The sequence below is a fragment of the Rhinolophus hipposideros genome (genome assembly GCF_964194185.1).
Source record: "Rhinolophus hipposideros genome assembly, chromosome: 3".
Classification (NCBI taxonomy): domain Eukaryota; kingdom Metazoa; phylum Chordata; class Mammalia; order Chiroptera; family Rhinolophidae; genus Rhinolophus; species Rhinolophus hipposideros.
In genome coordinates this window covers 72,318,408-72,340,054 of record NC_138049.1, presented here as the reverse complement: position 1 = coordinate 72,340,054, position 21,647 = coordinate 72,318,408, and the positions used below count along the sequence as shown (strand labels likewise).

The 21,647-nt window shown below is 35.5% G+C and overlaps 1 protein-coding gene and 1 pseudogene across 5 annotated transcripts in view; one reads left to right on the top strand and one right to left on the bottom strand.

Moving 5' to 3' along the window:
- Positions 1-21,647, top strand: part of MYO6 (myosin VI) — a 136,976-nt gene that overhangs the window by 27,887 nt on the left and 87,442 nt on the right. The window lies entirely within an intron of this gene.
- On the bottom strand, positions 152-405 carry LOC308494090 (ATP synthase subunit f, mitochondrial-like; annotated as a pseudogene). The gene has a single exon. The product of its transcript is annotated as an ATP synthase subunit f, mitochondrial-like (transcript).

The window sequence follows — 21,647 nt, the reverse complement described above, 5'->3', positions numbered from 1 at the left end:
TGACCAGAGTTTTGTTTGTTTTTTGTTTTTTGAAGCAGCCTAGAACCAGTCATCTTTTATTAGGTGTTAGTTATAATATGAAAGGATTCAGGGGTGCTGGGCAAAGGTTATGGTCAGGAATGCGGAGTGTGCCCTCCTCGCTGAGCCCTCTTTAGTGGTACTTGCGTCACTGCTCATGTTTGAGTTCCTTGTAAGGACAGCAGTAATTGAAAAGCACATAAGCTGTCAGTACCATAGAAATCCCAGAGATGCTCCCTTTCTTCACATTGACATACTTGTAATACCTCTTTGAAATGGTCCAACAGTGCCTGTAAGGATGAAATCCTGTATCAGTATCCACCATGGCACCTCCCCTATTTTGACATCCATGACTTTCTTCTCCTTTAATGGTACAACTGACGCCATCTTGGAATCTGGGGTGTCTGCTCTCCAGAGTTTTGATTGGTTAAGGTGCTGTCTGCCTCCTTACAAGTAAAGTTACTGTTTTCTGCTTTATAATTAATAAGTATCTTTGGGGAGATGCACATGTTTTTAAATTATATTTATTGCTAGGTATTTGATATTGTTTGATGCTATTGTAAATGATATTTAAAATATTTTAAACTCTTTATTGTTGGTATACAGGAATGTAATTCATTTCTGTACATTGATCTTATATTCCACACTTATTAAACTCATTTATTATAATTTATCTGTAAATTTAAAAACTGTTTTCTTTGTATGCAGTCATGTCTGCAAATAAGACAGTTTTATCTTTCTTTCCAATCTTCTCCTTTTTCTTACCCACCAACTAAGATCTCAAGTATAGTGTTGAAGTGGTGGTAGCAGGCATCCTTACCTAGTTTCTATTTTTAAAGCAGAAGCTTTCTATGCTTTATTGATAATTGTGATATTTTTTTTCCTGTAGACATTTAGATCAGATTAAGGAATATACCCTTCCTTCCTGGTTTTCTAAGGGTCTTTAAAGAAAAATCACAGTTGACTGTTGAATTTTATACTTTTAATGTGAATTCTAATGATTGATTTTTTTAAAAGTCAAGTTTATGGAGGTATAATTTACATAAAGTAAAATTCACTTGTTTAGAAGTACAGTTTGAGATTTAGGATAGTTCTGTTTCCCCCAAAATTTCCCTCCTTCCCCTTTGTAGTCTATTCTATTCCCCTTCCTCAGCCCCTGAACTTATCTGATTTCTGTCATTTTAGGTTAGTTTTACCTGTTCTGCATTTCACATAAATGGAATCTTACACTATATAGATATTTGCTTATCCATTCATCTGTTGATGGATATTGGAATTGTTTCCAGTTTGTGGCAATTATGAAAGAAAGTGGTATAAACATTCAGATATAAGTCCTTGTGTGGATATTTCTCTTGGGTAAATATCTAGGAGTAGGATTTCATGTAGTATGGTAAGCAATATATGTGAGTTTTAGTTGTTCTGCTTCCTTGCTGGCATTTGGTATTGTCAGTTTCTAAAATGTTAGCCTTTCTAGTGGATGTGTAGTGGTATCTCATTGTGGTTTCAATGTACATTTCTCTTATAGTATTGAACATCTTTTCCTGTGTTTCTTTGTCATCCATAATAATTCTGAGTGTCTTTTCATTTATTTATCTTTTTGACTATTAAAACAAAGTTGATTTCCTGGAATAAAGCAAATATGGTTGTGATATCTGGTACTTTTAATTCATTACTGGACTTGGTTTGCTAATATTATGTTTAGGATTTTTGTATCTACTATTTACGAATTTTATTATTAAGGTTACTCTACCTTCAAGGTGAATTGTGGAATTCTTTGCATGAAGGCTGTATAAGATGTGTCATATTAATTCCTCAACCATTTTCTTTTGATAAAATACTGATTAATGAAATATATAAGGAAAGTTGAACTATGTTTTCTTTTTGTGGTATAAACATTTGTTTCTGACGCCTATTTGAATATTTCTGGAGTATACAGGATACAGTTAGTTCTGCAAGTTATCTGTGATGCATGCTAAAGGATATATGCAAATTATATCCTTGGCTTGGGGATACATAAGGGAGTGGGAGTGATCCCCATCTTCAGGGTGCTTGAGTTTAGTAAGAAGGACAGAAGTAAATATTAGTAATAACATTTTTTTTCCATTAAAAAAAATTTTTTTTTCAAATTTATCGGGGTGACAATTGTTAGTAAAATTACATAGATTTCAGGTGTACAATTCTGTATTACATCATCTATAAATCCCATTGTGTGTTTACCACCCAAGTAATAACATTTTCTCAGGCTTTGTTGGAAGAGGGTATGTAGGATAAAGTGGGAAGTAAGATGAGAAAGAGTCATGGGAAGAGATTGGGCTGAGGCAGAAGAAATCTTGGAGAAAGGAGATGCCAGAACTCTGTTCTGAAATGATTTTGTCAGCAGAAGCTATTTGAGCAGAGGTGTGGTGATCGATCAGCCTGTAGTATTTGGGGAATGTGGAGTAGTTGAAAATGGATGGAAAGTGTGGACCCGAGAAGAGTCTAGAGAAAGTAAAGAAATTAGCATTTGCCATGCTATTAAACAAATGAAAAAAATTAAGGCAGTACCATGTTCCTGTATAGGCAATATGTACTTTAACTAAAATCAGTAATAGATTTACTCTGTATGTTAAAAGCAGGTACAACTGATGAACTGAGGAAAGATGCTGTAGACTCCCTTGCTATATAGATGACTAGTTTTAAGTCACGAATCTCAAAATATGGTATGTTTTTCAAACTTGTACCAGGCTCTTTAATCCATTACCAGGTTTCATTGACTCTGAATTCTACTCTAGTAACCATTAATTCTAAGGTGCACAATTATTTTATCACAATCTTAAAGGAGATGCCAAGGAGTGCAATAACTTTTAGGACCATTGCTCTGATTTTACATACAAGTTAAGTGATGCTTGAGGTGCAGCAAAAAAGGTCCTCCCTTTGTGTGGAGCAGGAAATGCCTGATGTTCAAGCTGAATTCAGAAGAGGAAGAAGCACTTGAGATCTAATTATGAACATTTATTGGATACTGGCGTTCTCCAAAGAATTTCAGAAGAAGGTTAATCTATGTCTTACAGACTGCAGTAAAGCCTTTGACTGCATGGATCATGAAAAGCTATGAGTTGCTCTGAAAGAGAACGTTGTGCTTCAGCACTTGATTGTAACCTGTTTGGTGGACAGGAAGCCACTGTAAGGCCAGAATATGGAGAGACAAACTGGCTTCCTGTCGGTGAAGGTGTCAGACCAGGGTGCATTTTATCTGCCTATATGTTTAATATGCATGAAGAACATACTATACGGAAAGCTGAACTACATTCAGAGGAAGGAGGAGTGAAAATTTATAGAATATGAATAACTTAAGATAGGCAGATGACGCCATTTTACTGGCAGAAAGAAGCACTGATTTGAAACTTTTGTTGAAAGCAAACAAAGAAAAGTGACAAAGCAGAGCTACATTTGAGCATGAAGAAGACAAAAATCATGACTATGGAAGAAATACACAGCTTAGAGAATGAAGACGTTGAAATTGTTTAAAAAATTTTGCTTATCATGGTTCAGACATTAATTCAAGTAGAGACTGCAGCCAAGACATCAAGAGAAAGCTATGACTTGGAAGGGCAGCAATAGAGAATTAGGAAAGATCATCAAGAGCAAAGATGTGTCATTAGAGACCAAGGCTAAGGCCATCCATACCCTCATCTCCTCAATTGCTATGTACGGATGCAAAAGTTGGGCAGTGAAGTAGGCTGATAGGAAAAAAAAATGGGCTCATTTAAAATATGATGCTGATGGAGAACTTTTTGCATACCCTGGACCACTAGAAAAATGAACAAGTGCGTCCGAGAGTAAATTAAGTCTGAAACAATGCAAAGCATTGCTGGAGGCAAAAATGACAAAACTGAAGTCCTATTTTGGGCATATCATGAGAAGCGAGGTGCTTTGTAAAAGACAGTAATGTTGGGAAAAATAGAATGCAGCAGGAAGAAAGGAAGACCAAATATGAGATAGGTTGATTCCATAAAAGAAGCCATAGGCATGAGTCTACAGGAGCTCATAGGGCTGTGAGGACAGGACACTGTGGACACCGCTCATTCATAGGGTTGCCAGGAGCTGCAGCCAAATCAGTGGCACATACCACACACACTGCTGAAAAAAGAAAAACAAAACACGTAAGTAATGACACACCATTGATTACTAAATGCATCCTAGTTTTAAATATGTTAACATGTGAAAAGAGTGCATATTAGAATTGTTGAGATATATGGTATTTCATTTAATCTTCACAATAAATTTTAAGTAGGTATTACCCCCTTATATATCACCAGTATATGCGAAGTTTTTGCAGAGTAGCTCTTACTGAATAATCAAACCCGTGGTTGTTGACTCCTTAAGTTCTTAATTATACAGTACAATTATTTAGTTAATTATTCTTTAGTATTAAACATTTAGCTTGTTTCTAAGTTTTTAAATTTTTCTGTTTGTTTTCTTCTTTTTCTCCTCTTTTCCTTTTCCTTTTTTTTTTTTTAAGTCCCACTTCAGGTGGACTTCTGATTATTTTCTTAAGTATAGTTGCCTAGAAATAAGAATAATAGATCAACAAATCTAAACATTCTTAAGACTCTTAACATATGCATATAACCATGTTGCTTTTCAAAATTATAGTACCAGTTTACATTTTTCACAACAATGCTTAGAGAGATATAAGGTCCATTGTAACTTCTTTAGTGTTGGTTATTACAGTAAGTTTTTTCTAATTCTGTAGGCAAAATCTCATTTTAATTTGCATTTTTCAGATTACAAGATTGGATACTTGATCCCATTAATTTTTATAGGAGTTCACTGGTGTATAAGTTTCTGGCATTTTTGTGTGGTTATGAGTAAATTATAAATTAAGTTCAGATACAATTATGTAGCTGTTGGGACGTTTTTCATTACTAGATTTATTTTCCCCCTACAGTAGCACAATAGCTATATTTTTAATTGTGAAAAATAATTGATGCAATTAGAAAATTTTGGAGTGTTGAATTTCTTATTTTGATTTGTGGCTCAGTTGTGGATTTTTCTAGGTAAGATTTAATGTTTTAAAGGATTAATGAACTTAGTGTGTATAATGTTTATGAACCTGTTAATGCTGTGATTAAATTGTAATTGCTGTGAAGCCTGATTATGTACCTGAAAATTATTAAAATTATAATAGTTTGTGCTCAAAATGTAGTAAGATGTGCTATGCTAAGTGATAACAAATTTTGGGACTTCAGTAATAAAACAAAGATTCTGCTAAGAGCCTTTCCTCTTGAGCTTATTCCATTAGTAAAAGGTATTCTATCAAGGAGACTGATTTTTCAGCTGATTTAAGAATGAAAAAAAATATTTCCACTTTGATCTTTTACAAGAATCTCTTTGAATACTTGTAAAACAGAAGCATTTGGGTTGAACATTTTAAAAGATTTCTTTTGAGCCCCACGAACAGCTAATTATGTCTGAATGGCTTTCAGCAGTATAAATTGTAGTGCATACTTGAATCCTTTTTTGGGGGACAAAAATGGGATGTTATGTAATACATATTAAAATGCAGAATTTTCGTCTAGCATAATATTTCTAGCAGGGAGCTCTGATAGAAGCAAATTTTAAAAAGAATGTAGAAGTGTTGGCACAGTTTAATTGAAAGCAAATAGATGACAAAGGAGAGCCTTGTCTTAGTGCTCTGTGTTATGTGTCTGTGGATGAGTCACTTAACTATTCCTGACCTTTGTTTTTGTATTTGGAAATGAATACAACAGCATGGTTCATTGATTGTTCAGATTGTAAAAATAGCCAAATTCTGATATTCTTTTGAAGAGTTTGTATACCTGTCACTGTTGTTATTTGGCTCTAAGTTTGGGGTTAAGGTGGATTTATTTCACGGCTTGATCCAATCTAGCATGTTTTAAGTGATTTTGCTTTTTAGATGTTAAATGAGGTACCCTGGATGATAAATAATATGGATTATCAATATTTGTAAACAAAATATTAGATTATTTGAAGACAAATTGGACTGTATAATTATTTTCTGCAAAGTTTAAAGAGGAGAATTTGTGCCCCAGAAATTAGGATCCCCAAAATGTATTTTTGTCATTATTCCAAAACATAACAGGTGTTTTCTATCAAGCTTATCAAAGTGGTAGAGCTTCTATGAAGTTTCTTGGATATTTCTACATCTGTTTTTATTCAGCTGTAGACTCTTCATTTAGAATGTAAGAGTTGCCAGTATTGAAATAAAGTAAAAACACTGATGTTGTAGGCCTTTTGTGGGATTGTGGCCATGTGGTGGATAAAATAAGTGAAGAATGATGAGCAGTAGTAAGGGTTCTGCTTTGGGTACTTATATTTTTCCCTTATTGTGTTTTCTCATCTATTATATGCATTTGAGTATTTCTGTTAACATTTCTGTGAAATTTATTTTCTTTTTATGATGATTTTAAAATTTAAAAGATTGTAAATGATTTTACTCTACCCTAGGGTTAAACCTTTTTCCTCTGAGGGAACCATTTCCAATTTTATATTAAAAGTTAGAATACAAATCAGAGAACATAATTCACTTAACCTGAAATGCATTTTATGGCAAACTTCTAAATATTAAGTTTAAAAACTCTTAATTAAGGAATAACTGTGTTAATAAAGTATTGAGGCTTATTAAAGAGCAATGATTAAAAGTTCATATGTGATATTTTTGGATTAATAAGCTTCATTAAACATTCCCAATGCAATGATGAAAATAACAGTGAATTATTAAATATAAAATAAAATATAAAATAAAATATAAAATAAAAGTGAATTATTCTATAAAAATGTCTTTCCTTGTTAAATATGCATTTCCTGTTTGCATACATTTATCTGTTCTTCCTCTTCTGATACTTTATTAAAATGATAGTGCAGGAATTTTTTTAAAAAGGTATAAATTTACAAGGGGATAGAGATTAAAAGAAGGTAATAGTAGATAAAGGATTTCAGCAGATTTGAATAGAGGAGTACCATCTGACTTGGTTAAGCAGAGGAATGTACATTTAAGTTATTGCAGAGGGGAAAACCAACCAGAGGAGATCAGAGGCTTAGGTTTTAGAGATTTTAGTACTACAGGAAGGTGGGGGTGAAGACTCAGGGCTAAAGACAGTGGGGTTCGTTGAAAGGCTGTATGTGAGGAGGTTAGACCTCCAGTTCCTTAACTGTCTTGCCAGAGACCCGAAATTACAGAACTCTTAGAAAGAGAGAACAAAGGACAGGGAAGACATTTTAAAAGAAATAATAGAAATGATATGAGAATATTTCTCAGCTGTGTATGACTTGTGCCTCCAGACTGAATGTACTCTTAGTGTGTGTAACACAATGAATTCAAGCACAGCACAGTTAGCCATGTTATTGTGGAAGTTTAGAGCACCCATTAAGTCAAGATCCTTTTTGCGTGTAGCTTAGAGGCGAGAAACAAAGACGGAGTATAAAATGATCAGAATCTGAAAGGCATGGTAGTTCTGGACACCAAAATACTTGTCATACCTTTAAAATCCTTAAGAAAAATGGCTTTCAACCTAGAATTAACGAAGGTAGAATAAAGACATTTTGTGACATAAAAGGACTCCAGTATACATCCAGGAGAGAGCCGTGAAAGGAAGTGCCAGAATGGCAGCTGGCCAGCAGGCCTAGAGAGCAACCATGCAAAGCGTGAGGCGACCCCCAACCCCCATTGTTGCTTATGTAAACCTTTTTTTAGTAGTATATTTGGCCTAACAAACCTTGTTCTTATATTACTTTAATGAAATATTTAATGTAAAGTATATCTTCGTAAAACACTATCAGTGTTGAATGTAAATTGTTAAGAAATTTTACCTCATACTACTTTAATGAACAACTAAACTGAAGGAAGAAAAGCAGGCTCAAACCATGAGTGTGAAGAAATTCTTCCTTCATGAAGAGTACTCAATAGTTCTAATGGATTCTATTCTAGGATGGTAATTCTTGTGAACTGAGACCGAATTGTAGCTGAGTTGAATTTTAATTGTTGAATAATCACTGTGTAATTAAGTCCAAAACATGTATGAGATTATAAATATAGTAACTGAGTGCTTGAACTACTCTCGGATTTTGGATTCAATTGACCTTAGCTAGGGACTTTATAAATAAAGTTGGTGCTGTAAAAACTCAAGATTGGATTTTGATGTAGGTTGAAAGCAGCAGCTTTAAAAGAAACCATTCATAGCTACATTGGTGGTTAGGAATAAAGGCAAAATGCCCAAAGTGCAGTAGGGGAGAAGGTTTTCATTGTAAGATCTACTTAAAAAACAAATCAAAACAGTTTGCTTACTTCCAACTCTGTTTAGGAAAACTGAAGCCCTTTAATCCTATAAATAGCATTCCTTTGCGATGTCATGCTTTATGAGCTGGGAAGATGTATGAAGCTTTGAATCATATAATCACTATTTTACATTTTACAGTGATTATTTTTGTTTGTGAAAAGTTAGCTATTTGGTTAACTTTTTAAATGCCTTGACAAAACCATTATGTTTTTATGAAACACTTTTTTTAAATAAGGGATAATAGTACCACATAAATTGTGTTTGTCTGAAGTCTTGCTGTGAAAAATCAAAAGTCCAAGCTGACTTTTCCACTCAGAGAAATCCCCATAATAGTGATATATATGGTTACTTATAAATCCACTTTTTACTGAAATCTACTTTAAGAAAATTTTGACTCACCTATCCTTTACCAACTATTTGGTAAAATTATTTTTTTAATCATGTCTTGAGAATTTATTATGGTACTCTATTTCCTTAATTTTATTTATCCAACACATTTGTGTGAAATGCTATGTTGGATGGCAAGCAATGAATATACGTATCAGATTTGAGGGATAGTTACAGTCCAACAGATTGTAACAATCAGAAAAATCCAGTTGCTGTAACAATCAGAAAAATCCAGTTACTGACTAATAACCTTAAAATATGATTGTCATACTGAATTTGCTAGTTAGTGGATTTATGAGACAGTCTCATAAAATTAATGGTGAATTAATAATACTTACACATAAGGGATTACATTTTTCATACAGTATTTTTATTTTAATTATGTTTGAAACACCCAGTGAGGTATTAAACGTATTCAGTTTATTTGTTTGTTCAACCATGCATTCACAATTTATTTGCTGCTATCTGGTATTTATCCCATTCTGTCATTCTCTGATACTGCCTTAATTTTGAATTTTTTTTTTCTCCCTCTCATCACTTGTATTCTTACATATAATCACTTCTGTCAGAACACAGTGATTTTCTAACATGAATATCTAATCAGATGGTTCTCCATTGCCTGTAGAATAAAGAATTAGAGCTAAGGCCCTTATACTTTGGTATGGATCTGCTTTCCCAGCGTCACATTCCACCAAGCTTCTTCTTTTTTTGTCCTCCTCCTTCAGTTGGTTTCACATTTTTGAATTTCTGCTTTTGCTATTCCATTTGTTGAGAATACTCCTCCCTAATTCTCTTTTTGTTGAAGTCCTTGGACCTTCAAGATCCTGCCTAAATTGCTCTTTATATCTCTAAAGAACCAGTTCTCCTGGTTGACTTGGATTAGGCAGTGAGTGAGCCTGTCTTAATGCTCCCATGTAAGAGTGTTTTACTTTGGTCCATTATTTATGTGGATGAAACTCCTCGGCCAGGGAAGAACACAGATGTGTGTAGGTGAGAGAGGGACAAGAAGGATAAACCCAGAAAAAGCAATGTGAACATAGTGAATATCATCAATGTTTGAAATGTTCAAATTAATATTTAAAGAAACTATTAGCTCTAGGGAGTTAATAAGTCAAGCAAATGTAGATTGTTTATAAAGCAAAAACAAATTTGCTTTGTTTCCCCCTCCCATATAAGTTACTTACTAACAAGTGAGGTTTGTATAGCTGGGGATTTGAATCTTCGTCTTAAGGAATGAAGATAGCCCTTACGTGTTGATTTTTGTCTGTTTTTGGAGGGGGTATGTGTGTGGCTAAGTTATTGTTCTCAGAGGGGGCAAAGATGAAACAAAAGGTGGTCCAGACTAACTTTGCCCACTTTAGTGTGCTTAGGAACAGTGCCCTCCCCCCCACGTTAGGGTGCTCACTTTAGTTATTCCAGCCCCACTCCCAAAATAATTAGCTTGAATTCTTTTAATGGCAATGGGAGATAACTGTAATTTTTGGAGTTTTAGGATCTATTTTTGTATGTGCCTTTTTTTTTTAAGAAAAAAATGTGCCTTTGTTTTTTGTTTAGGATGAGAAATACTAATTTTTTTTTTTTTTGGTGCTTTGTTTGGCATAATAGGAATTCGTAGAGTGCTGCTCTTGTAATAATGCTGCTTCATGATCACAACCCCCTTGAGACTTTACACTCCGCAAACATTCCCCCCCATAAGTGTGTGACATTATGTACTTAAGAATTTACATTTTGTAGTATAGTTATTCCAGTATTAAAAGTGAGGAAAAAGTGGATGTGGTGCTAAGAACACCAAGGTTGTCGGTTTGATCCCAGTATAGGCCTCTGTGAGCTGCACCCACCTTAAGAAAAAACAAAGTGAATGAAATTAAGTGAATCGTTTAGTATTTTCTATAAGAGTTATTTCAGAATGGATTTGTTAGAAACTTAAAATTTTAGTGTTCTAATGTTTCCCTGTCCTACTGGTGGTTGGTATTTGAGAAAGTAAAAGTATTCCTGAAGTCCATGAATATTTTCCAGTTTGACCTTCCAAAGCTTGTGAAATTAACTCTTACCAACAGGGGTTGGAAAATGTTATTAAACATTATATGATTGACTCTAAGGCTTCCACTCATTCATACTGGGACACTTGGTTGAGGACTAATTTTGTGAAGATTTGTTGATTCTGTTGTACTTGCTTTTTTTGTTTGTTTTTTTTTAAACTTAAGTGTTTGGAGGAGTCAAGTGTGATATTTAGTCCAGGACTCTTAATTAAAAGTTAACAATGTGTGCCCTATTGAAAAACTGCTTCCTGAAAGCCTTTCTAATTATTAAGAATGTTTTGTTAGAGCCCCATCTCAGTAAATAATGAGCTCAACTGTGTCAAACGATGCTTCATATCCCCACTTCAAAGTGGGAATACCATTTTGTGAACATTTACCTTCTTTTTTTTGGATTCGTGTTTGCTTTATGTTGAGTCACATGAGACATGTGACATCAGCTTTAAGCAAAGAAAATTCAGAATTGGTATGAGGCTGAACAAATATGAACAGATCAACACTACTTTTCAGAAGCACATATCATGAGGTACGTTCCCTTACACAATCAAGAGGAACCAGGGCCTGGATGCCGCTGAAAAGGTCCCGCGAGGGTCTTCATGTACTCGTGGTTCCCCTTAGTCTATTGTCAGTATTTTTTTTTTTTCTATTGTCAGTATTTTTAAAAGTCTGATAGAAGATTTATATTTGCTGTGATGGAACTCGCGTAGGCTAACTAAAGTGTCAGGTTTCTCTGCTTTCGGTTTCTTATCTCACTGCAGTAACACTATTTTATAGTTGTCAGAACTATAAAATTAATTTGTCAATTTAATAAATACCTATATTGTACCAACCTCTGTTCTGGGCTTCTAGATTCATAGCAGTGAATAAAACAAAGTCCCTGGATTGAAGATGCCTATATTCTAAGTAAGTAAAATATATAGGTATGTCAAACGTTAAGTACTATAGGAAAAACAAAGTAGGGAAGGGTGTTAGGATGTGCTGGTTTTGGGTGGATGGGTGGGGGATAATTTGTGAAGGGTCTTGTGGGCCACCGTAAGAATTAGGCTTTTGTGTGACCGAGATGGGAAGCATATGGAGAGTGTTGAGCAGAGAGATGATATGACATAGGTTATAAAAGGATCAAACTGAGAACTGACTCTGCGTAGGCAAGAGAGGAAGCAGGAAAACCAGTCAGAACTACTATAGTGATCTTGGTGAGAGTTGATGTTGACTATGATCAAGGTGGAATTGGTTGCTTTGGGGAGATCTGGTCGGATTCTGGATATAATTTGAAGATAGTCAACAAGATTTGCTGAAGGATTAGATGTAGATTGTGAGAGCAAGAGGAGAGTTGTGATGATTTCAAAGTTATTGGCATGTACAGGAGTAAAGATGAAATTGTCATTTAATGAGACGAGGACTATGAGAAGAATAGATTTGAAAGGGGAGACAGGAGGTCTTGATTTTAGGATATGATAAGTTTGAGATGGCTGTTGGTCTCCTAAGTAGTGATGTTAATCTCATTGTTGACCCATTTGTTGTTTGGTAGCATGTTATTTAGCCTCCATGTGTTTGTGTGTTTTTTCAGTTTTCTTCTTGTAATTGATTTCTAGTTTCCATACCATTGTGATTGGAGAAGATGCTTGATATGACTTCACGCTTTTTAAATTTGTTGAGACTTATTTTGTGCCCTAACATGTGGTCTGTCCTGGAAAATGTTCCATGTGCACTTGAAAGGAATGTATATTCTGCTACTTTGAGGTGAAATGTGCTACAAATATCAACTAGACCAGGTGGTTGGTCTAATGGGTCATGTAAAGCCACTGTTTCCTTGATGATTTTCTGTCTCGATGACCCATCCATTGATGCCAATGGGACGTTAAAGGCCTGTATTATTACTGTATTACTGTCGATCTCTCCATTTATGTTTGTCAATATTTCCTTTATTTAGGAGCTTTTATGTTGGGTGTATAAATGTTTACAAGTGTTATATCCTCTTGTTGGATAGATCCCTCTATCATTATGAAATGTCCTTCTTTGTCTCTTGTTATAGCCTTTGTTTTAAAGTCTATTTTGTCTAAGTATTACTACCCCAGCTTTTTAATATTTTGTTTCCATTTTAATGAAATCTCTTTTTTCATCCCTTTACTTTCAGTCTGTGGGTGTCTTTCAATCTGCAGTGGGTCTCTCGTAGGCATCATATGTATGGGTCTTACTATCTTATCTATTTAGCCACGTTATGTCTTTTGATTGGAGCATTTAATCTGTTTACATTTAAAGTAATTATTGATACGTATATAATTATTGCCATTTTATTATACATATTTTTTATCTTTCCTACTCCCCCACACCTCTTTAATGTTTCTTATAATACTGGTTTGGTGGTGATGAACTCCTGTAGCTTTTTTCTTGTCTGGAAAGCTCTTTATCTCTCCTTCGATTCTAAGTGATAGCCTTACTGGGTAGAGTTACCTTGGTTGTAGATCCTTGCTTTTTATCACTTTGAATGTTTTGTGCCAATCTCTGGCTTGCGAAGTTTCTGTTGAGAAATCAGCTGACAGTCTTGTGGGAGCTCCCTTGTAGGTAACTAACTGCTTTTCTCTTGCTGCTTTTAAGATTATTTCTTTGTCATTAATTTTTGGCATTTTAGTTATGATGTGTCTTGGTGTGGGCCGCTTTCGGTTCATTTTATTTGGGACACTCTGTACTTTCTGGATTTGTATGTCTATTCCCTTCGCCGGGTTAGGGAAGTTTTCCATCATTATTTCTTCAAATAGGTTTAAAAACCCTTGCTGTCTCTTTTCTCCTTCTCGTACCCCTATGATGCAAATATTGGTACACTTGATGTTGTCCTGAGGCCCCTTAAGCTATCTTCATTTCTTTTTTTTTTTTTCCTTTTTGCTATTCTTATTGAGTGTTTTGTGCTACCTTGTCTTCCAAATTGCGATTCTGAGCCTCTGCTTCATGTAATCTACTGCTGATTCTCTATAATGCATTCTTCATTTCAGTTATTGTATTCTTCATTTCTCACTTTTTTGTATGTTTTCTATCTCCATTTTTATATTTCCCATCTTCATTTTTATATTTCCTATGTGTTTGTGAAATTTCTTACTGAGTTAATCTACTCTTCCTTGAAGTTCATTGAGCATCCTTATAATCAATGTTGTAAACTCTGCATCTGGTAGATTGCTTGTCTCCATTTCATTTAATTCTTTTTCTGGAGTTTTGTCCTGTTCTTTCATTTAGGACATGTTTGTTTCCTCATTTTTGCCAACTCCTTGTGTTTGTTTCTATGAATTAGGTAAATCTGCTACATCTCCCGATTTTGGCAGAGTGCCCTTATGTAGTTAGGTGTCCTGTGGGGTCAAGTGGCACAGTCTCTCTGATCACATGAGCTGGTGGTCCAGGCATTTTCCTTGTATAGGTTGTGTGTGCCCTATTGTTGTAGTTGAGCCTTGATTGCTGTTGGCATGTCAGTGGGAGGGATTGACCCTCAGGCTCACTGGCTGTGAATAATGGCTGTGACTACAGTGGATGAACTGTTATACTTAGGCTGACCCACGTATTCCTTTTAGTGAGGCTTTGGTGCCTGCCCAGTATGCCCTTTGGATGTGTTTGACTAGCTGAATTGAACTTCGTATCAGCTGTGAGAAGAAAATTCTGTTTGTCTTCAGTTCTTTTTGTGTGATATATGTGTGAACACACAACCCAAGTTATTAGAGTTAAAAAAAAAAAGACTTAATATTATGAATTACATGAGTTTGTTGAATAGCCTCGATTTTATTGGCTCATTTATGAAAGAATGATAGAGATTACAATGGAACAATCCCTTCTACCCTTCCTTTTTATTTGTATGTCTCTCAGAATTTATTCCTTCTGATCACAGCATTTGAGATTTATTTTTCCATTCAATGAGTTTTTAATCTCAAGAGAACTATGTGGCCTGAATTGGGTTGAACTTTGGAGTCACCTCTTAAAATGATCCTGCTGATTGTAGGTGACAATCTTCAACTTCTATTTTGGAACATTTTAGGATAGTTAAAATGCCAGAGATGTCATAGACATGTTTAAAAGGTTAAGGATTTTTCAGACTTCTTATCACCTTGATTAATATAACGTACCATCTAGATGGTGGTTTTTGCTCAATCCCTGAAAAATCTGAGTAACATTGATCTAAGACCTGCAATTTAAGCTACAGAGTGTTTCAACTTGAGCAGAGTGAGGCTATTTTACACAGGCAGGATCCTTCTAGAGAAGACCTTTTGGTTTGAAGACCAACTTGGTTTCTTAAAATTTGATTGTTCTTTTCATTAACCATTTATTAGGGGAACAACATTGTCCATTAATGGAGAAAATGAATTAAGGTCTGTAGCCTCTTACAAACTTTTTTGAAAGACCAACAATCTTAAGAAGTAACTTTTCAATCCAGCACTAATATAATCATTGAACAATAAATAAGATTAGTTACAGTGTATGGAAAATTTAAATCACATGGGATAATATCATGCTATTCTAGTATTTTAACATCTATAAAAGAAATTTTGAGCTTCTGAAGTAAACTGAGATGTTTGGTCTCTGAAGAATGGCTTTCTCTAGAAGGGTCTACATTTTGGCCATATTGTTTTATTATAGATTGTCCACATATATTATTTGAAATATGTCTAAATTCAAATCTGTTTTGTGGTAAAATTTTATATAGCAGTTTATTATATCAGAAATGTAGTTTATTATTCTTGTCTGAAAATCTGTAACAAAATCATATAACCAGTTCTCACAATTCAGGTTGTATATATTTGGAGTAATTTGCCTGATAGTATCACTTTTCAAATCATCTTATGCTTAATATTTTAATATTTAATAACTATATAATAAACTTATTAATAAAAGATTTGTTTTAATTTTTTGCCCTCTTTTTTGTTAGCAAGTTCATCTTAGCTATACCAGTTAAATTGAAGTTACCTTTGGTGTTCTGGGGCTGTTTCTAATAATCAAGTGGTAATGGGCCTAGCTTTAAATGCCTATTGGCACATTGGTTATATTTGAAAGTACAATTCTGTAACCTTTATAAAATAAAAAAAATGGTCTGTCATTAAGACTATAGCTATGATCACGTGGACCTACTATTAAAATCATAGCTGGATTAGACATTTTTCTTTTCTAAGATAGCTTAGACTGCAAAACATTAGAGTTCTGTATTTTCTCATCAATATCTAAGCTTGCAACAGTGACTGGCACGTATTAGGTGCTCAGTAACTATTCAATGAAAAATAAATGAATGAATATCAAAATGATTTACTAATTAAATTGAAGTAGTCAGTTTTTAGATCTTGTTATCTCGAGATGTTTTCTTATTTTATTTCTTTGTCATGAGTTTGGAATTAGTGGTAGGTATTTTCTCCCCATTGTTAATGAGTATTTACTGTTGATGAAACCAAGATATTCACAATAAAGTTCAATACTAATGTTAAATGATGCATAATACACTATTATAACAATTCAATAATTCTCATACTCTACAACTAGCTGAACAAGATTAACTTGGAAATGTTTTCTAGGAAGGCCTTTCAAAGGTACTCTAGTGACTAAAGGGAACCTTGCCGAAATGTTTTTGAGAATTCTGGTGTATAAAGAAGTTCTTATGAAACTGAAGTGCTCAGTGAAAGATTGTGCTTGGTACACACAAAGCTTGCCAGCCACAGCCAACTGTTATCTGGTGCCCAGTTTTCTCGGTGTCTGGACACCAGGGAAGCTAATAGCCTTCAGGACACACTGATACAGCCGAGAGAAGTTGCCAGTTTGAAGCGTATGTGCCAAAGGTGCACATAACATTCTTTTGATCAGCAAGGCCGTGGGCCTTGCTGGCCAGATGAAAGAGTAGTCTTTTTAGAAGGCAAATTTGATACATCCGTGCCCCCGTCTTACCCCCAATGAGAATTTAAGATCCGGGAGGGCAGGGATTTTTGCCAATTTTGTTTACTACTCTATTCCAAGTGATTGTTTTCCTGTTTTAAAGATCCATGAGGCCAGACCATGTCTCTTTTTGCCCACCATTATATCCCAGCACCCAGCAATATGGGGTACATAATAGGTGGCTAAATAAATAAGTTAACAGAATGCATGACTGTGGAACTGAGAGTTATTCGTACCTTCTTAAGGGTTCTTCTTACCCTATTTAATGCTCTTTTTCTTCCTTTTTGATGTCTTATTTCTGCTCTTTCAGCCCAACTCTAAATTACTTGTAGCTAGCTAGTGTTCAGTTTCTGATACCCTAGATAATAAATGAAGACATTATATAATGATCACAGCTATAATTTTTAAAGGATAATTTTTTAAGGTAATGGTAGCATAGCAGGTGATGATGGCTCATATTTTGTGATAAGGATCTACTTGTTCCACTCATGGCACATGGCCATTATTGGGATCATCACTGCGGTTGCAGGCAAAAATCTTACCATGTGTGACAACATGGATAGACCTATAGGGTATTATGCTAAGTGAAATAAGTCAGACTGAGAAAGACAAATACTATATGATGTTACTTATATGTGGAATCTAAAGAACAGAATAAATGAACAAACAAATCAGAAATAGACTCATACCCTGTTTCCCCGAAAATAACAAAATAAGGGTAGATACAGAAAAGAAACTGATGGTTACTAGATGGGAGGGGGGGTTCAGGGGATGGAAGAGAAAGATGGGAGAAAGGTGAAGGGATTAGGAAGCACAAATTGGTAGTTACAAAAGAGTCATGGGCATGTGAAGTGCAGTGTGGGGAATATAGTAAAAAATGTTGTAAAACGGTATGGTGTCAGATGGGTGCTAGACTTGATGGGATAGGGATCACTCCTAAGTGGTATGGACACCTGGCCACGGACTGTGCTGTACACCTGAAACTAATATAAAATAGCATTGAACGTGAACTATAATTTAAAATATGTAGGATAGTATATATAGTCATGGGATGTGAAGTACAGTATAGGAAGTGTAGTCAATGGTATTGTAATAGCTCAGTGGTGTCAGTGGGTAGTAGACTTGGGAGTTTATCACTTTGTGAGGGGTGTAAATCATTACGTTGTCTTGGACATCTGAAATTACGTTGTTTTGTACATCTGAAATTAATAATAATAATAAAAGAAAAGAATAATGTGGATGTGTAGGTATTTGTCACTCTAGCCTACAGTGTTTGCTCCCCAAAGCCTCTTGGTGATATGCTTCTCATGTTTCAACAAGAATATATGAAAGATTAGCATAGTTCCTTTGAAAGGCTACAGATTGCCTTCTATAGGTTACTTTGTGCTTCTGTAGATTACTTCTACAGATTGCTGGGGTGTTTACTTTAAAAATATCAGTTGTCAATTAAATACTAAAAGTGAGATAGTTTTCAGTTGATGATAGGGTATTGTAGGGTATTCCCTTTCTATTCCCAAATAACAAGGAATTTCTTATACCGCGTTTTCCCTAAAATAAGACCTAGAAGGACAATCAGCTCTAATGCGTCTTTTGGAGCAAAAATTAATATGAGACCTGGTCTTACATTATATAAGACCCGGTCTTATATTATAGTAAAATAAGACCAGGTTTTACATTAATTTTTGCTCCAAAAGATGCACTAGAGCTGATTGTCTGGCTAGGTCTTATTTTTGGGGAAACGTGTGTGTGTATGTGTGTGTGTGTGTCTGTGTGTTTCTTTAAGGAGGGCGCAGCTCACTGTGGCCCATGTTGAGATTGTGTGTGTGTGTGTGTTGATGTTTCTTTAAGGAGGGCGCAGCTCACTGTGGCCCATGTTGAGATGGAACCGGCACCCTTGGTGTTATTAGCACCACGCTCTAACTATCTGAGCTAATCAGCCACCCTCGAGAATTTTAAATTTGCTTAACTGATTGCAATGAGTCTTAGTTTATTTTTGGTTTGTATTCCTACATTGCATATGTAGTCAGCCTTTAATGTGTTTAAGTACAGTAGCACTGGGAATTGAAACTGTCTTTTAAAAATTCCCTTTATAGTATCTTTTTAAGTAATCTTCATATGCAAACGTGCTTAGTGAGTATGAATGTTAGAATAAGACAAATTCAGATAAGAATCTAGGCCAGATTCATCTGGTCCAAGCATAGAGGATATCTTTGATGACAGCACTCAGTGTGGCTGTCTCTTGGGTCATACTGCTCTTGTTTGGATTGGTAGTTTGCCTAAGTACAGAGTTCTAGGTTGGAAATCATTTTCCTTCAGAATTTAAAAGGCATTGCTTTGACTTCCGTCTTTCAGTGTTGCTGAAGGCATTTTGATTCATGAACTGTTGCACATGACCTGTGTTTTTTTCCTCCTTTTTCCTCTTATTTCTCTGGAAATGTGTAGCATCTTATCTTTATTTCTGGTGTTCTTAAATTTGACATGGTGTGTTTTTGTGTGTGTTTTTTCCCACTGATTGTGTTGAGGACTTAATGGGCATTTTGGCTAGTTTCTAGAAAATCGTTTGGGTGAATTTTCTTTGGATATTTCAAAGCTTTTTCCCCCTCTATTTTTTAAGGGGGGGGGCAGGATGTTTGCTTTTCCTGGTATTTTGATGCTGAATCTTTTTGTCTTCTTTTTATATCTTTTGTTTACTACCATCTTTTTCACCCTATTTCTCTTTTTTTTTCTTGGCTTTTTGAAAAATTGAAACTTTATTTCTATATTTTCTAGGGAATATTTCATTTCTGCTAGTAGGTCGTTGAAAGTAAATTATTCTGACATTTGTTAAGACAACAAGGAAGACTTTATTTAGGACTATTGCAATAGGAGCGTATGACAAAATGCCATAGGTTGGGTGGTTTAAATCACAGAAATTGATTTACTCACAGTTCTGGGGGCTGGAAGTCCGAGGTCAGGGTGTCAGCATAATTGGGTTCTGGTGAGGACTCTCTTTCTGGCTTTCAGTTGGCTGCCACCTTGTAAAGTTCACATGGCCTTTCCTCAGTGTGGAGGTGGTGGGGACGGCAGGGAGATGTAGGGAAGGGAGAGAGGCAGACTGAGTTCTCTCTTCTTTTTATAGGACTACCAATCCTAATGGATTAGGATCCCACCTTTATGACATCATTTAACCATAATTACCTAGTACCAGCCCAATCTCCAGATACAGTCACATTGAGGGTTAGAGCTGTGACATGAATTTCGGGGGGTTACAATTTACTCCATAGCAAACACATGTATTCAGTCTGTAACAAGAGGTATTACAATAGGGGAGAGAGATTAGGTTCAAATTCAAATATAGCAAAGACAGCAGGGGATTTATAGCCAGGGAGCAGAGTTAGGTGGGTTGGTAGGTGTAAAATAATTAAGGAAGTAGCCAGAGTAGGGGATTCTTGCTAAACTGACTTAAGGGAACTCTTGTTAAACACAGGTCAAAGGTAGGGGATAGGAACTTGATCAGATGTCAGGAGTAGAGAAATTTCTCTAAACTAGCTTAGCAGCATTCTTGCTATAACTGGCCTACACTGACCAGTGACATGGAAGGCCTAGCTGAGGCCTAGTCCAGGAGGCTCAGAGGAGCCTGACTGAGTTTGGTCCAGGAGAGAGTATCAGCATGTGCCAGTTTTTGTATGTACATTCTTAATTGTTTCTGGGATTGTTCATTCCAGATACCCTTTCTCTTCTCCAGAGAATAACCTCTAGGCTTCTCTTGGTGTAGTGTGGGAGCGGGAAGTCATTTACCCAGCAATGGGTCAAAAAACAGGAGTGTGTGTGTGGTTGGTGTTAGGAAATCTCTTTCTCAAACAACTTTTACTTGGTCTTCCTTGTATGCCCTCTTTTCACCCTTGGTTTTAGAAGTATCTTTGTCCTATAGTCCTTGTGTCTTTTGAGATTCAGTGGTATAATTTGGGTTGTTTTTCATCTTTCCTCATTCTTGGGGATTCAGTTTCCTTAGGTTTGCTGTCATTTGCCTCTCAGTCATTTGCTTTCCAACTTCCAAAATGTTGTCGTTACTGTTTCCTCTTTGGTTCTCCCCATCCTAGTGGACTGATGTACTTTTAAGGAATTGCTTAGGGTTTGAAGCAATTTAGGATTTAAAGAAGAAGAATATTAGGTGTGTGCCTTTAAATCTGTTATCTTGGAAGCCTGCAGCAAGGGGTTCCAAATGGGAAAGCAATTTGAATAGATCAAGGGAATTTGCCATTCTTTTCTGGACTTGGGGGCTTTGCTTGCTGTGATTTTTTTTTTTTTTCAGTTGCTCAGTTATTTCTAAATGATCACTCATGACTATTCTGTAGTTTCCCTTTGTATTTAGACCTATCACAAGACCATTTCCTTGAAATTTATCGGTGGCTTCAAACAAGGGATATGGAGGGAATATAAGAGGAAGAGGTGTGACTAGCATCTATTGGGTGTCATTAGAATGGTGATCTCAATTTTATGTCACTTAATCCTCATAGCAATTCTGTAAGGTAAGTGATATTATCACATATGGGTAAGGATAATGATAATGATCAGAGAGATTAAGTAACTTGCTTAAGAGCTAGTCAGACAGTGGTAGAGCTTAGTTTCAAGCCTGGGTTTTAAGACGTTTTTTTTTTTTTAACTCTTTCTAATCTACCATCTCCTTTTACTCTTCCCAAACTTTGAACAATTTATTCATTCACCCAGTGAATATTGACTTGCCTGCTCTGTGCTGGGCCTTGGGGTCATTGAAAGGACTGTCCGTACGGAACAGAATGACATCAGATTTACCTTTCAATAAGATTTCTAGTGATCGGTGCAAATTGGCAAGAATGGGAGCAGGCAGCTAAGTTAATTACAGAAGTCCAGGTAAAGGGCCATGTTGGTTTTGACTAGGATGGCAGAGGAGAAACAGAGAAGTGGGTGGATTTAAGAGACTTATTAGAGATAAAGCCAACAGGATGGGGAGTGGGGGGTTATATAGATTTAGAAGAAGCTGAAGAATTGAGGATGACTC